The sequence below is a fragment of the Mycteria americana genome, chromosome 10 (assembly GCF_035582795.1).
Source record: "Mycteria americana isolate JAX WOST 10 ecotype Jacksonville Zoo and Gardens chromosome 10, USCA_MyAme_1.0, whole genome shotgun sequence".
NCBI classification, from domain to species: domain Eukaryota; kingdom Metazoa; phylum Chordata; class Aves; order Ciconiiformes; family Ciconiidae; genus Mycteria; species Mycteria americana.
Window position 1 is genome coordinate 25,950,097 of NC_134374.1, and position 12,583 is coordinate 25,962,679.

The 12,583-nt window shown below is 61.3% G+C and overlaps 1 protein-coding gene across 5 annotated transcripts in view; it reads right to left on the bottom strand.

Moving 5' to 3' along the window:
* The window catches only part of STARD8 (StAR related lipid transfer domain containing 8), a 67,254-nt gene that overhangs the window by 36,594 nt on the left and 18,077 nt on the right, over positions 1 to 12,583 (bottom strand). Inside the window, exon 1 of one of the 5 annotated variants that reach the window (XM_075513504.1) lies at positions 9,992 to 10,079. The exons of the other annotated variants lie outside the window; for them this stretch is intronic. The gene's annotated coding sequence lies outside the window, so the exon portion shown is untranslated. Of the gene's footprint in view, positions 1 to 9,991; positions 10,080 to 12,583 lie in introns of those variants that run through there. 5 annotated transcript variants of the gene reach the window in all.

The following is a 12,583-nucleotide window of genomic DNA, read 5'->3' on the forward strand; positions in this document are numbered from 1 at the left end:
GCTATTTTCTGGTGTTAGCAGTGCTGAATTACAGTGAAGACAAACCTGCCTGCTCCATAAATTCCTAATGCTAACCTAAAAACCCTACAAACATTAGAGAAGGACTTAACGGTGTCTTAGCAGGTCACTACTTAGCAGGGAGAAGCAATGAGAGGGAAGCCAAACCCAACAGCTCCTCAGCTCCAAGCCCAAGGCAGCTGCTCTCTGACCCAGCACAACGTGAATTCCCACCAGAGCCACTGCCCGGGCAGCGAGGCCGAATCCAGTCCTTACCCCAAACTGCGCTCCCCGGCGAGGGGCAGTTTCATTTTCCAGAGCACACGGTTCCTCTCTGATGGTTTTTGCAGACGAAGGAATGAACAGCCCTCACCCTCCATCACCCCGCAAGCGGAGGGGAGCAGCCAGCCTGTGCTGGCCAGATCACCCCACGGTTCAGCCCGGCCACAGCGGCCAGCGTGGCACGGCGTGGCAGGGCACGGCACGGCACCCACGAGGACAGCCCGGAGCAGATAATCCCCCTGCACGGTAACTCCATTTTACAGAGGAACACAGTGCATCCGCTCGGCCACCTGCGCTGCACGGCCCCCCCGTGCCGGGCGCTGGCCCCTGGCTCCGAAACGTGCCGAGGGGGCAAACCAGCCACAAGAACAGGGAGAGGGGGGATTGCAAAGGCAGGGCTTGGTAACGGGATTTTGTTCCTATTTTTAAACACTGAGGCTTTAACGTAAATCAGGGCTGGCTGCTGCACCGACAGCTTCACGCCGACCTGTCTGCTCTGACCCCTCTGTGCAAGCGGGTGTTTCGGGTCCCTGACACCCCACGCACGCCGGCTCAGCCCCACCGCGGGCGGCAGCGCTGCCGGGGGCCGGGACGCGCGGGACCCCGCTCCTCGCCCCGCTCCGACAGCCGGCCGTCCCGCCGCCGCTGCTCCCGCAGCTGCCACCTCGAACAATTCAGGACAAGGAGCCAAAAGCTGAGGTCACTCGGCTCGGGCCACCGGACCCCTCCCCAGCACCCACCTCCTCTCCCCACCCTCCCCAGTCCAAATATAAACTTGCTTACAGGAAATGCCTTAAAGAAAAGGCACCTCCCTGAGTCCTGAAGAATGCCCAGAAAATAAACTGTCGCTGGACGTGAAGGAAGTGGCTTTTTTTTTTTTATATCACACTGCAAAGCAGCTTTAACCCTTTCAGTCCCTGCTGCCAACTCGGTCACCCACATGCCTCAGGCCCTCAGGGTGTTTGGAAGCGTCTGCGCTCCGGACTGGCGATGCGAGAGCAGCCTCCTGCCAGAGGCCCCTCTGTCCCTGCACCACCACCGGGCCTCGAGCAAAAACGCTCCAGATCCCGTAATCCAAATGCAAACTCTCTTTCTGATAAGGAACGTACTGGACCGCCAAAGCGGGCTCAGAGCCTGGGACCCCCTCTTCGCTGGAGGTAACGGCAGGCTCCGTTCCCAAAGGCGCCGGGCAGAGGAGGAGCGCGCACCGTTGTTCGCATTACTCAAGGTCCTGCATCGCCCCACGCAGCTGGGGGGGCCGGCGCGGGGCTGCGCCTGCGCCTCGCCAGCCCGAGCCCTTCTCCCAGAGCCCTGCCGTGGGCGCGACAGTCCCAGGTCGCCTCCGAGGCTCCCCAAGGAGGCACGCCGTGCCGTTCTGCAGCTAGAAACGCTGCTCCCCGGCTTCCCCGGGAGGGCAAGGAGGGGTTCTCGTGCGGAAACTGCCATTAGACAGCAGCAATGAGAAAGGCAAAGCGGCGCGAAAGGCAAAGCGGCGGACCCGGGCCAGCCCCCAAGCCCCCGGCAATAGCAGCCCCCACACCCAGCAGCTCCTGCCCTGTGCAGGCACGGCACTGCATCTGCTCCAGCGGGCTGGGGAGCAACGCGACATACGGAGGATTAGGAAGCACAAACGCCGTTTTCATACCAACATCCCCACATAAAATAAAGAAAGGAAAAAAGAAGAAATCCAGGCAATCCAGCACAGAGAGGCAGCTGTCTCAAAACACTCAGCCAAGGAGGCTCCAAAGCAACCAGGCCAGCGCGGGGAGAGGGGAGCTCACCCGCCCCGCTCCCGCTCCCTCCCGGGGACCCGAGGCAGCGCCGCGAGACGGAGCATCCGGCGCCCCGGGAGAGCCCTCCGACCAACGCGCTGGCGCGGTGGCACGGGCGCTGCCGTGGGCACGGGCACGGCCAGGGCTGCTGGAGAGGAACGGTAACGGGGCAGGACCAACAAATAAAACTTGGTGGCAGCGTTCAGGAGTGTCCCCGTGCATTCGCAGGTTCACAATCTACAGAGAAGGCAATTCCGTTAGCTCTCTTCTACAGAGGAGAAAGCTGAGGCAAAGCCTCTCCTGAAGCAGAGTCAGGAGCAGAGCCAAGAGCACGGCCCAGCTCCCTGCACTCGCAAAAACGCTTCCCTTGTCACCGGACCGCAACGCCTCCCTAAACGTGCCCCTTAAAAAATGTATACTCAGGGCTTTAAGTCTCAGATGCACAGAGTAGTTTGATACAATTCAGCTGCTGCTGCAAAATGCCTAAAATACTTGTTGCCTTTTTCTTTTTTTTTTTGAACAGCAGCAGCACTGGAAAAATCGTGCTGCAGAGGTGTGTGCAGGCCCTGGGCGTGGGAAAGGAAAGCAGCGGGGTCAGCTTCCACTTGGCTGGAAAGCAAGTGTCTGTCCGGAGCACAAGTCAAGGGTTCAGCAGGAGATGACGCTTGCCTCCCGAGAAGAGAGACGATTTCTGCTCAGTTTGTGAGTTTCTGCCTCATGTATTGAGGTATCCAGCGTGAACAGCCCTGGCCCCTGCAGCAGCAGAGCCTGCACGAGCTGGCAGTTATCCGGGAGAGCGGGAACAAGTGCTTTGGAGAGCTCTACAGGAGAAGGATGCTTCTGCAATGGCCAAGCAGGGTCCGAGAGAGCAGGGTTGTTCCTCTGGCTCTGCTGAGACAAGCTGCGCAAGGAAATCCAGTGATCAAGCAAGCATTTTGGTATATAAAGCTTCTGGAGATGCCCACATGGAAGGTGTTAAGGAAGAGCAGATCATGCAGCAGACCCAGCAGATGTCCGGTCTGGCTGAGGTTGGCAGTTTTGAGGATGGACATCTCCAGCAGCTGAAGTCTGCAGCAATGTGAAGAGCACAGAGGCATCTGCTGGGAGCACAGCCCCGGCCGGACGATCCAGGGGAGCCCCGAGCACTCCCACCGCCGCGCCGCGCCTGGCATACATTTCACTGGGACAATAAAAGCACCTCTAAACTTAAACCACCTCCGCAGCAAAACTGCTGCGTGCGCTTGTCACTGCTGCCGGCAGCGACACGGCAGCTGGGGTTTCACCTCCCTCAGCCCGCGGGGATGGGGAGCTGCAGTGTCAGCCGAGAGCCCCGACTGCTGCCCGAGCGGGCGGCCAGGGGGATTTGGGGTGCTGGCACCGCTGCCCCATCCCTGCCCGCTCGGCCCCACGTCCCCGGCATCCCAGCACCCGCGCTGCCCGGCTGGCAGGGCACAGCCTGCACCTCGGCGGAGCAGCTCCGGCATCTCAACAGCAGGCACCCTCGCCGGCCGTGGACTCCGTGCCGCGCTGGGGCGCCTCTGCCACGGGACAGTAACTCCCACCAGACGGCACGAGCAGCTGGGGAGGAAACGCTGCAACGTCCTACAGCAGCACTTGTAAATCATTTACTTGGACTTCATCTTCATTTCTGCAGCCCGCTTGTCACGTTACCAGCCATGGTGCAGGATGGCCACAACACAGCACTCATCCACCCTCCTGCCAGGACGAGGCCCTGGGGAGACAAACACCAGACGGACAAGTACCTTCCTCTGCGACTACCAGACAGCCGCTGCCGAGCTCCTCCGTAGGCAGAGAAGATTTATGCACCACAGAAACTAATGAGGCCATATAACTGTCCGGCAAGAAATCTTCCCTGCTCCAAATTAGCAACAAAAGATCAGAATCAGAAACATTTGTAATGGAAGATAAAAAGACTTGGAGATGGGCGCAAGGATGCTGAATGACACAAAAAAGAGATAAACTGCTGCTAGGGCCGCAGCGGCTTTGCCGTGGCCCATCAAGCCAATGCTCAGTCTCCCATCGGCGGGGGAAGGCTCCCGGGCTGGAGGGGAACGGGAGGGGGACGAGGGGACCTGTGCAGGGCGATGGGGCACCCCGGCACACGGCAGGTACTGACAACCTGTCTTCTCATGTACAATCTCAGGTACACTTAAGTCCTTCAAATCCTTTTTTTTTCTTCTTTTTTTTTTAGAAGTCCATTATTTTTAGCTGCGGGAGAACCACTGCTTCCTAAATTCTTGCTGCTCCTGAGACACCACCATCGCTCCCAGGACCATGCCCGTGCCCGGGAGGCTCAGGCCGGTGGCTCTCACCAGGGGACAGCCTCCCCGGGAGGTTTGCTCAGGAAGGCGTACGGCAGCCGTGGGGCAATTCTCTGCCCAGGAAAATGAAGCTGAAACGCCGGCCCTGACTGCCCAGATGTCCTGCTCTTGCCCAATGACACTGATGAAATGAGGTCAAGTGCGCTCTGAGTCACTGCTGAGCGTCACTGTCCCGCAGCCCCGTGACACCTCTGCCTGCCGCTGCCCGTGGCCATTTCCAGTTTCACCGGGAGCGGCAGAGGCAATCGACCCCCAGCCGCCCCTCGCCAGCCCCCCTGAGCAAACCTCCGCCTGCAGCCCCAGGCACTGCTCCAGCTCCCTCCCCAGCCTGACCCGCTGCCCCCAAGCCCAGCCTTTAGCCCAGTGCTTGCAGCAAAGCCTCATCCTCTTCAGGCCTTTTTTTTTTATTTTCTTAATTCCTTTTTTCTTTAAATGCTCCTTCTTGTCTTCTCTCCCTGCGCTTCCTCCCCCAGCCCCAGGCTGAGCTGCCGGCTGCCAGCCACCCCCCCCTGCAGACACGGGTCCCTGGTGGGAAGGCAGGAGGGGCAGGAGGACGGGGAACAAGTCCCCCAGCCCCTCCGCTTCACCCCTGCACAGCCCGCAGTCGCGCCGGAGGCTCGCAGCTCAGGGACGGATCCCTCCACGCCTGCAGATTCACTGCCCTGGCTCCACAAACGCCCGGTTTCCAGCTGCAGCCTGCCCCGGGGCCGTCGGTTTGACCTCGTCCCCCCAAAACACGCAGCAGCACAGCGGCGGGAGCGGCCGGCAAGGGGAGCGGTGGAAGCGGTTTGTTGCCATTCCTAGAAGGAATGGGGGGAGAGCGTGACTCCTCTGTGCTGCACCAGACAACAGGGCATTCAGAAACTGAACTTGTGCCCTTGACAGCAGCGAAAATATTCTTGTAAAATTCATGGGGGGCAGGGGGTGGAGAATAGAAACCCTGTCGTTGTACCTTTGCAAATAAATTGTCCTTGAGCAGTGACACGCTTGCGGGTCAGAAGCATCCTCTCCCGCTGCCGCCCGCTCCCGCCAGCGCAGCCACTTTCCTTAAATAGTGGCGTTAATCACTTGTGCCCCTGCGAGCGTTGAACACGGGCACCAAAGCCTGCTCCCAAAGGGCACGGCGAGCCTGCGAGCGGCCGGGGAGGCGCGGGCTCTCTGCAGGCCCCCGTGCACACGTTGCAGTCAGGCGCTTTTCGCTCCCAGCTAAAGGGCAGGAAATCCCCCGGCACACCCGGGCTCTGGCGCGCCGGCCCCCTGGGGTTCAACGGCATGCCATCCCGGGAGGAGCCACCGAGCTCCTGCTCCCAATTAAGCAACGGGAGGCCCGAGCCTTGGCCGCAGGGTCCGTGGAAATCCAGATGTTCACCCCAGGACCGCGCTGCCTTCCAGGGAGTTACCCTGACCACCCCATCAGCCTGGGCACTCTCGTCACGTTGGACAGATGGGGGGCAAGGAAGGGCAGAGCACGAGCACACCCCGCTGAAGGCTCGTCCCCTCCTGCAGCACCCCGGGCTGTGGCACTGCGCACCTCCGCCTGGGTCCCCCCGAGGCAGGCAGCCCGGCAGGGGCAGAGCCGGCGTTGGACGAGGCCGAGCAGGTCCCCCCACTCTGCTGCTCCGCCTCCAGCTGCCACCCCCACTCCTGCTCTCGCCCCACACGCAGGTCAGGGGACCCGAGGTTGACATTACATCCATCCTGGTGACCGCCCCAAGCTCCCGCTGCCTCCCCCGCACCCAGCACAGCAATCGCAGCCGCAGCAGCGAGCGTCTTCCTGCTGGCTTAGCTCCCGAACCCCACACGACTGCCAGACCCAGCTCAAAGAGACTCTGCGAGAGATCAGCTTGCACCCCTGCGGCTGCATCTCACGTACAGGAGGTGTGACACCAAACCGCAGCCTGGCCCCGCCTGGCCAGCGGGTTTTGGTAGCCCAGAGCTCCCCCTGACCGGCGGCGGCAATCCGTGACACAGACCGGGACATCTCAGTGGGACCTGTGAGATGGACACTGGGGAAGCCACAGAAAGGAACAGCTGAGCTCGGCCGTGGGACAGCACAAGGAACTCAAGCTGGCAACGTGCCTCCGTGCAGTGGGATAGGAAACGGCTGAGCCCCCTGGGGAAGGACCCCCAGCTGCTGCGCTTGTTAATGCCCGTTCCCAGCGGCAGCCGTTAACGTTTACTCCGTAATGGCACTGGGTGACAAGTGCCCTTTCCTGATAAGGGATCCCTCACAGGCTCGGCAACAGCTCTGCCGCCGCGCGCTGGGCGAGCGTGCCCACGCGGCGCGGGAACCCTGTCGATTATTAACTGAGCGGCGCAGGGAAGAGCAGCAGGGTGGCGAGACACCCACCCGCGGGTGTCACAGCCGAGCGACCGGAGACGGGGGCTGGACGGCTCGGGACCCAGCGGGAGCCACATCCCACGGGCTCGGGGTTGGCATCCAGGGTCAGCCCTGGGGGAGCACCGGGCAGAGGAGGGACGAGCACGGAGCGGGGCAGCGCCAGGCCAGCACGGCTCTGCACCTCCGACAGCCCCTAGTGCGGAACCGTGCAAGTAATGTGCCAAATTAATCAGAAAGCAAACCGAGACAATGAAAACCAGCAAGCCATCGCTTCCTGCACCTAAAAATGAATTTCTTGCTGGAAATGTAGGAAAATATCCTGTCTCTTTAAATTTCTGCACCCTGCCCCAGCAGCCTGGAAAAGTTAATATAATTATCCGGAGATGACTTTCAGAAAGGCTCGCACAAGAAGGGTTATTGTGGCTCAATCATTAACCGGGAGGGAGACCCTCGGCCTTGCTGGAATGTGGCCGTGCGCTGCCGGTCCTCTCCGGAGCGTGCGGGAGCTCAGCACAAAGGCTAAGGAACGGCTCCTCCACGCCAGCCCTGGCCACCGGCCCCAGGGAGGCTCCGGCCGCTTTCCAGCACAGCCTTTCCTCCAGCTCTAAATCCAACCGAACACCTCCTTCGCGCTTCCCGGCGGGGCTGGAAGAGCATGCGGATGAAGGGAAGTTGAGAAACAAGCAGACCTGAATTCCATGCAGACGTCCCGCTGCCACACGTGCCGCAGCTCCCACCTCAGCTCACCCGGGCAATGCCGACAGCACCCAGGGGCTGGGGTGTTGCTACTGCAGGTGCTCCTCTCGCCTCAGAGTGCCACTGCTGCCGCGCGACCGGCACGGGCATGGCGTGGGACAGCAGTCCTGGCAAGAGCAACGCCATCCCAGCCTTTGCAGCCCACATGCTGCCCCTGAAAGCCTTTTACACCCACAAAACCAGCTCAGCTTTCATCCCTGGGCACTGGCAATACGTTTTTCCAAATCTGGCAGGCAGAGGGATGGAACAACGTCTCTGTTATCAGGCTGGCGGAGATGGAAGGAGACCCCCGTGTTATCTGATGCACTGCTGGGCCGGGGAGATGAGCCCTGGGCAGGGCAGAGGTCCCGCTGTCCCGCAGGACCCTCCCCAGCTGCCCACGCAGCCGGGGCCGCAGCAACCGCCCCGGGAGGCATTTCCTGCCTGCGCAGCCCCGCTGCCGGCACGCTGCCTATATTTGGAGCATTAAACTCCCACATACATCTGAACGCAAAACCCCTTCCAAAAGCATGCAAAGTGCAAATTCAAGTCTGCAAACCCCTGCAACAGGCAAACTGTCTAGGGCTCTTCAAGGGCCGAACAGCGTAAGGAAGGAGACTCGGTTCTCCTCCCTCCTGGGGGATGATTTACCCTGTTCCGCAGGAGAGCGAAGCTGGGGCAGCGCCTGGCTGTCAGCAGCTCCCCTCCTGCCTCCCTGCCGCTGCTGCCAGGCTCCGCTCCGGGCCAGGCAACCTGCCCTCAGCACCGCCCGCAGCGGCCCGCGGGGCTCGGTGCCAGCCGGCTTGTTCCGTCGCTGCAAAGTCACGAAGCAACCTCTGGTACGCCCTCAGGGAAAGGGCAAGCTTCCTTTCCCTACCGTACTTCACTTGACTTTGAGAACCTTCAAATCTTTTTGAAACCAGTACAGAAACCAAGGGGAAGCACTGAAGTGCCCTAAGGCATAACCATATTTTGTTCTGTTACAAAACTAAGCTGCTGGCAGCCTGTCCCACACATACGCTCAGGTTTGGACATTTGAGGCAGTGCAGACAAGGAACGCTTAACAGAAGCACGATTGGATTTATTCAGTCAGTCTTTTATTAGAAAAGTATTTCTCAGAGGAAGCGCAAGTACCCGAAGTGAATGTGAGCACCTCCTCAGAAGCCAGGTTCCATACCTGCTCTGCACTGGGACTTGATGTTTTGTCACATAAGGAAATTACTGACGAGCTTTTGGCATAAGGCTCAGAGCTGATATTTTCCCTACGAGAAGGGCTGACGGGGTTTGAGCTGAGCCACGCTCCCTGCCCGGCTCGCTGCGAGGAGCAGACCCGGCTGGCACGCGCCTGCAGAGAGCAGCGAGGGGCTGCTGCGCCTGCTCCAGCAGCACTGCTGCCTCTCTTCACCGTGTTTCAGTTAGAAGGTAAACAAAAAAAAGCACGTTCATTGATAAGAACTGAAGTATGCACACGCAAAAGAATGCAGATTTCTGCCAGTAACGCCACGATATGTGCTCTGACATCCTGGGACTGTACGAAGGTCTTTAAAAGAAGAGGCTCCTCTGCCCTCTGCACCAAGGAGCTGTTCTACAACACAAACCACGAAACCAAACGCACAAAGAGCTGGTGTTTAAGTTAGCCACGGTCAAACAGCCCCTGAAAAAACAGCCTCTCACCTTGGCAGGGTGCTCTGACAGCTTACTGCTAGTTCACAACGGGACAAACTATGCGTGTATGGCAAACCCATCCGTTTCTAGCAAAGACAAAGGTCTCCAAACGAGACGATGGACTGGAAACATGTGCCCACGGCGCCGAGAGCCTGAATGCGGAGTCCAGCCTCCCCCCGCTATAGCGCAAGGGCCTGATCCGAAGCCTCATGACGTCAACGCAGTTTTTTCCATGAACTCACTGGCTCTCTGGATCAGACAGCAAATCTGTGCTTTTCCAGCCGCTGATTTAATCGTCAGTAATCCCAGCTAGAGGAGGGGTGAAGAGGACCCCTGAGAGAATCTGAGCAGTCCAAAATCCGCAGCCAGCCCACTCGCATCCCCCGTGACTTCAGCCACGGGTCTGCTGGCAGCAAACAGGTCGGCCGCAGAAGGAGCCAGGCAGCCTCACACGCCGAACCCGCCAACTCCAGTGGAAGCAGCCTGCGGCCTCTCGCCCCACGCACTGCTGTGACTCAGCCCGGGAATGACGGGGATCCAGTAACAGCCCGAGTACGTCAGGAAACATGTACCAGCTCTGAGCTTCTCCTCCTCCACCCCAGCTACAGCAACAGCCGCCTCATGCCAGCGCCGTGTCTATCTGCACACGCAGATACCTGGTGCCGAACAACAGATAACTCGCCTGACAGCGCCTGGCTGCTGCTGGAAGCAGCTCCATCGGGCAGCGCGGCCTGAGCAGCATCCTCCAGAGCCGCACGCAGCGGACCGCCGGACGGCATCTTCCGAAACCCGCTCCCTCTCACCCCCACACCCCCTCACCCCCACACCCCCCGAGGAACCGCCGGGTTCTGATCTACCTTCGGGCTGTGCTGCGCCTCCGTCAAAACCGCGCTGCCCGGGGGGGAACTGCCCAGTCCCGGCGAGCCGAGAAGGAGGAGGAGGAGGAGGAGGAGGAGGAGGCGGCGGAGGAAGGGGGTGCAGGACCCCTCGGCCCCGGCGCGCCGCGGGCAGCGGGCGGGCTCGGCGCGGGCTGGTGCCAGCCGCGGCTCCGGCTGTTGTCGGTGTGGCCGCGGCCGGGGCAGGTGCGGGGCCGGGGCGCGGGGCCCCGCCGGCTCCGCCCGCCGCCCCCGGGATCCTCCCGCCGCCCGCCCCGCCGCGCCGCGCCGCTCCCGCCCGGCAGCCCCCGTCCGTGCCGGCAGCCGGCTCCGGCCCCGCGGCCCCCGGAGCCCACCCGCGGAGCAGCCCCCCGCGAGGGACAGCCCGGCTCGGCAGCACCCATCGGCGCTCCAGAGCCAGAGGAGCCGGAACGCTGCTCCCCGGCTGCGGGTGCGAGGCTGCAGGTCCCGAGGCTGCGCCGTGCCCGCACGCCAGACCGCGGAGCCGGCTTCAGGGCGGCCGCGGCCCGGGGAAGGGGCTGCCACCGCACACCTGAAAGCCGGCACGATCGCAGACCCCACCCGTGTCCCGCACTGCCCCTCTGCGCTGCCCCCGGCCCCCCCTCGGTTCAGCCATCTCCCTCCCTCCGCTTCAGACCGGCAGCAGCAACTGCAGGGCCTGTCCCGGCCCCGGCTCCGGACCGCGGGCTGGCGGCCCCAGGACAGGGACACCCAACAGCTCCAACCTCCCCGCCGGGCTGAGCACCCATGGCGGTCCCTGGGGCTGTTCCCCCCCAAAGATGAGCCCCAGGACAGTTTCTGGATGGCCGCCTGGCTGGCCCTAGCTCTCCCTGCCCATCAAACCAAGCAGGTGGCAAAGCAGGGGTGCGACCCTCGGCAAGGCACCCAGAGGAGCAGAGAGGCTGCTCCTGCAGGACTAGTTTCCCGAAAATCCCCCTCACGCTGCAGGGGATTTTCTTGCTCGGTAGTTACTCCTTCGACAGCGCAGGGCGAGGAAGATCCTTCCCACAGCACACACGCATCTCACAGCCTGGCTTCTGGATCCCAGACCCGTGTCACGGGTGGTGGGACCAGCCGCAGACTGTTTGCAAGAGGGTGAAGAAGAAAATGGGGCATGGGATCTGGAATAGAGGGGCTAAGAGGAAAAAACAGTGTTTAAGGCGGACTTGAAGAAGGAATTTGTTTGTGGGAAAGGGGAGGCAAAAGGGCTGGAGGTCAGGAAGCACTAGCCTGACCGTGGAAGAAGGAGAAGCAGAGACGAGGCAGAGTGTGAGATGGAGACAACGGGACACTGGGCAAGAGGCTTGACGGTGAACACAGAGCACCGATGCCACGCAAGGAGAGACAGGCGGTGGTGTGATTTGGCGTGGGGATGGCCAGAAAAGCAGGAGAGACCAGGTACACTGTAGGGATGCCACAAACCCGCTTTTCTCTTGAAATTACTGGTAGGAGTTGGAGGGTTGCCCAAGCACCCTAACATGTGAGAATCAGGGGAAAAAAAAAGTTTTTTTCCATTGTTTTCCTAGTCCGAGAGGCTTTTGATGCACACCTCCTTCCTTCTTCGCCCAGCCCCAAGCTCCTGGCCTTCCTCCCACCAACATCCCGACTGCCTCTGCCCTGCTCCCGTGCTGCAGCCCCTCGACGAGCGGCTGGGGAGGGAAGGGGCTCTCGGCAACAGGCCTCTCAATGAGGCTGTTGTTGACCTGAAAGTCTCCGCACAGCTTTGTGCGAGGGAGCCTCTCGCCAGCCAGGGGCTGGGGGTGGGCAGGGGGCCGAGGGCTCCTGCTGCTGGAGGGCAAGCAGCCGGTGCCACCCCTGCGGTCAGCCACGGCGAAGGGAGCGGCTGTCGATCCGCACTGGCGGAGATCAGTGGAAGGTCACTAACACAAGGAGTGATGGAGGCTGCCAGCACCCCGCTACCGAGCCACAGGCAAACGGGGGGTCAGAAGGGGGGCCAGGGTATCAGGAACCCGGCCGAGCCTTGACCCCAGAAGCACCAACATCCACAAAGCGCTGCTCCCCAGCTCCTGGGGAGGGTGACAGAAAGGGACAGAGGGGGAGCAAAACCTGGAAACAGACAATGGCTGCAAAGCCTTGGGGTGCTGACTGCTGAGCCAGCACCCCAGGGACGGCCGGGATGGATATTTCACTCTGGCCACATAAGTGGGAAAGGGGCAGAGGCAGAAAGATGCAGCACTGTTCCGACGCGAGGAGCACGGCCAGGTAAGGACAGAGCTCACAACCCTTTATACTGCCACGGGCTCACCGGGAGCTCAGCTGGGGCTCGCCTCTCGCCCGGCACCACGGCAGGTCAGAGCCAGGCACCAGCGCCCGGGCAGCCCCAGCGGCACGGTGATGGCCAGTGGAAAAAGCGCTCGGCTCAGAGGAGGATTTCAAGCATTTTCCACTCACTTCCTCATGCAAAGCCGGAATGGGGAGGGTGTGGGGGCAGAGAGGCAGGAAATCTCCCGGAGACACTGAGCTATAAACAGGCGTCAAAGAGGGCAGGACCAAAGCGGCCGGTCCCACACGGACCCCACGGGTGAGCGCTTG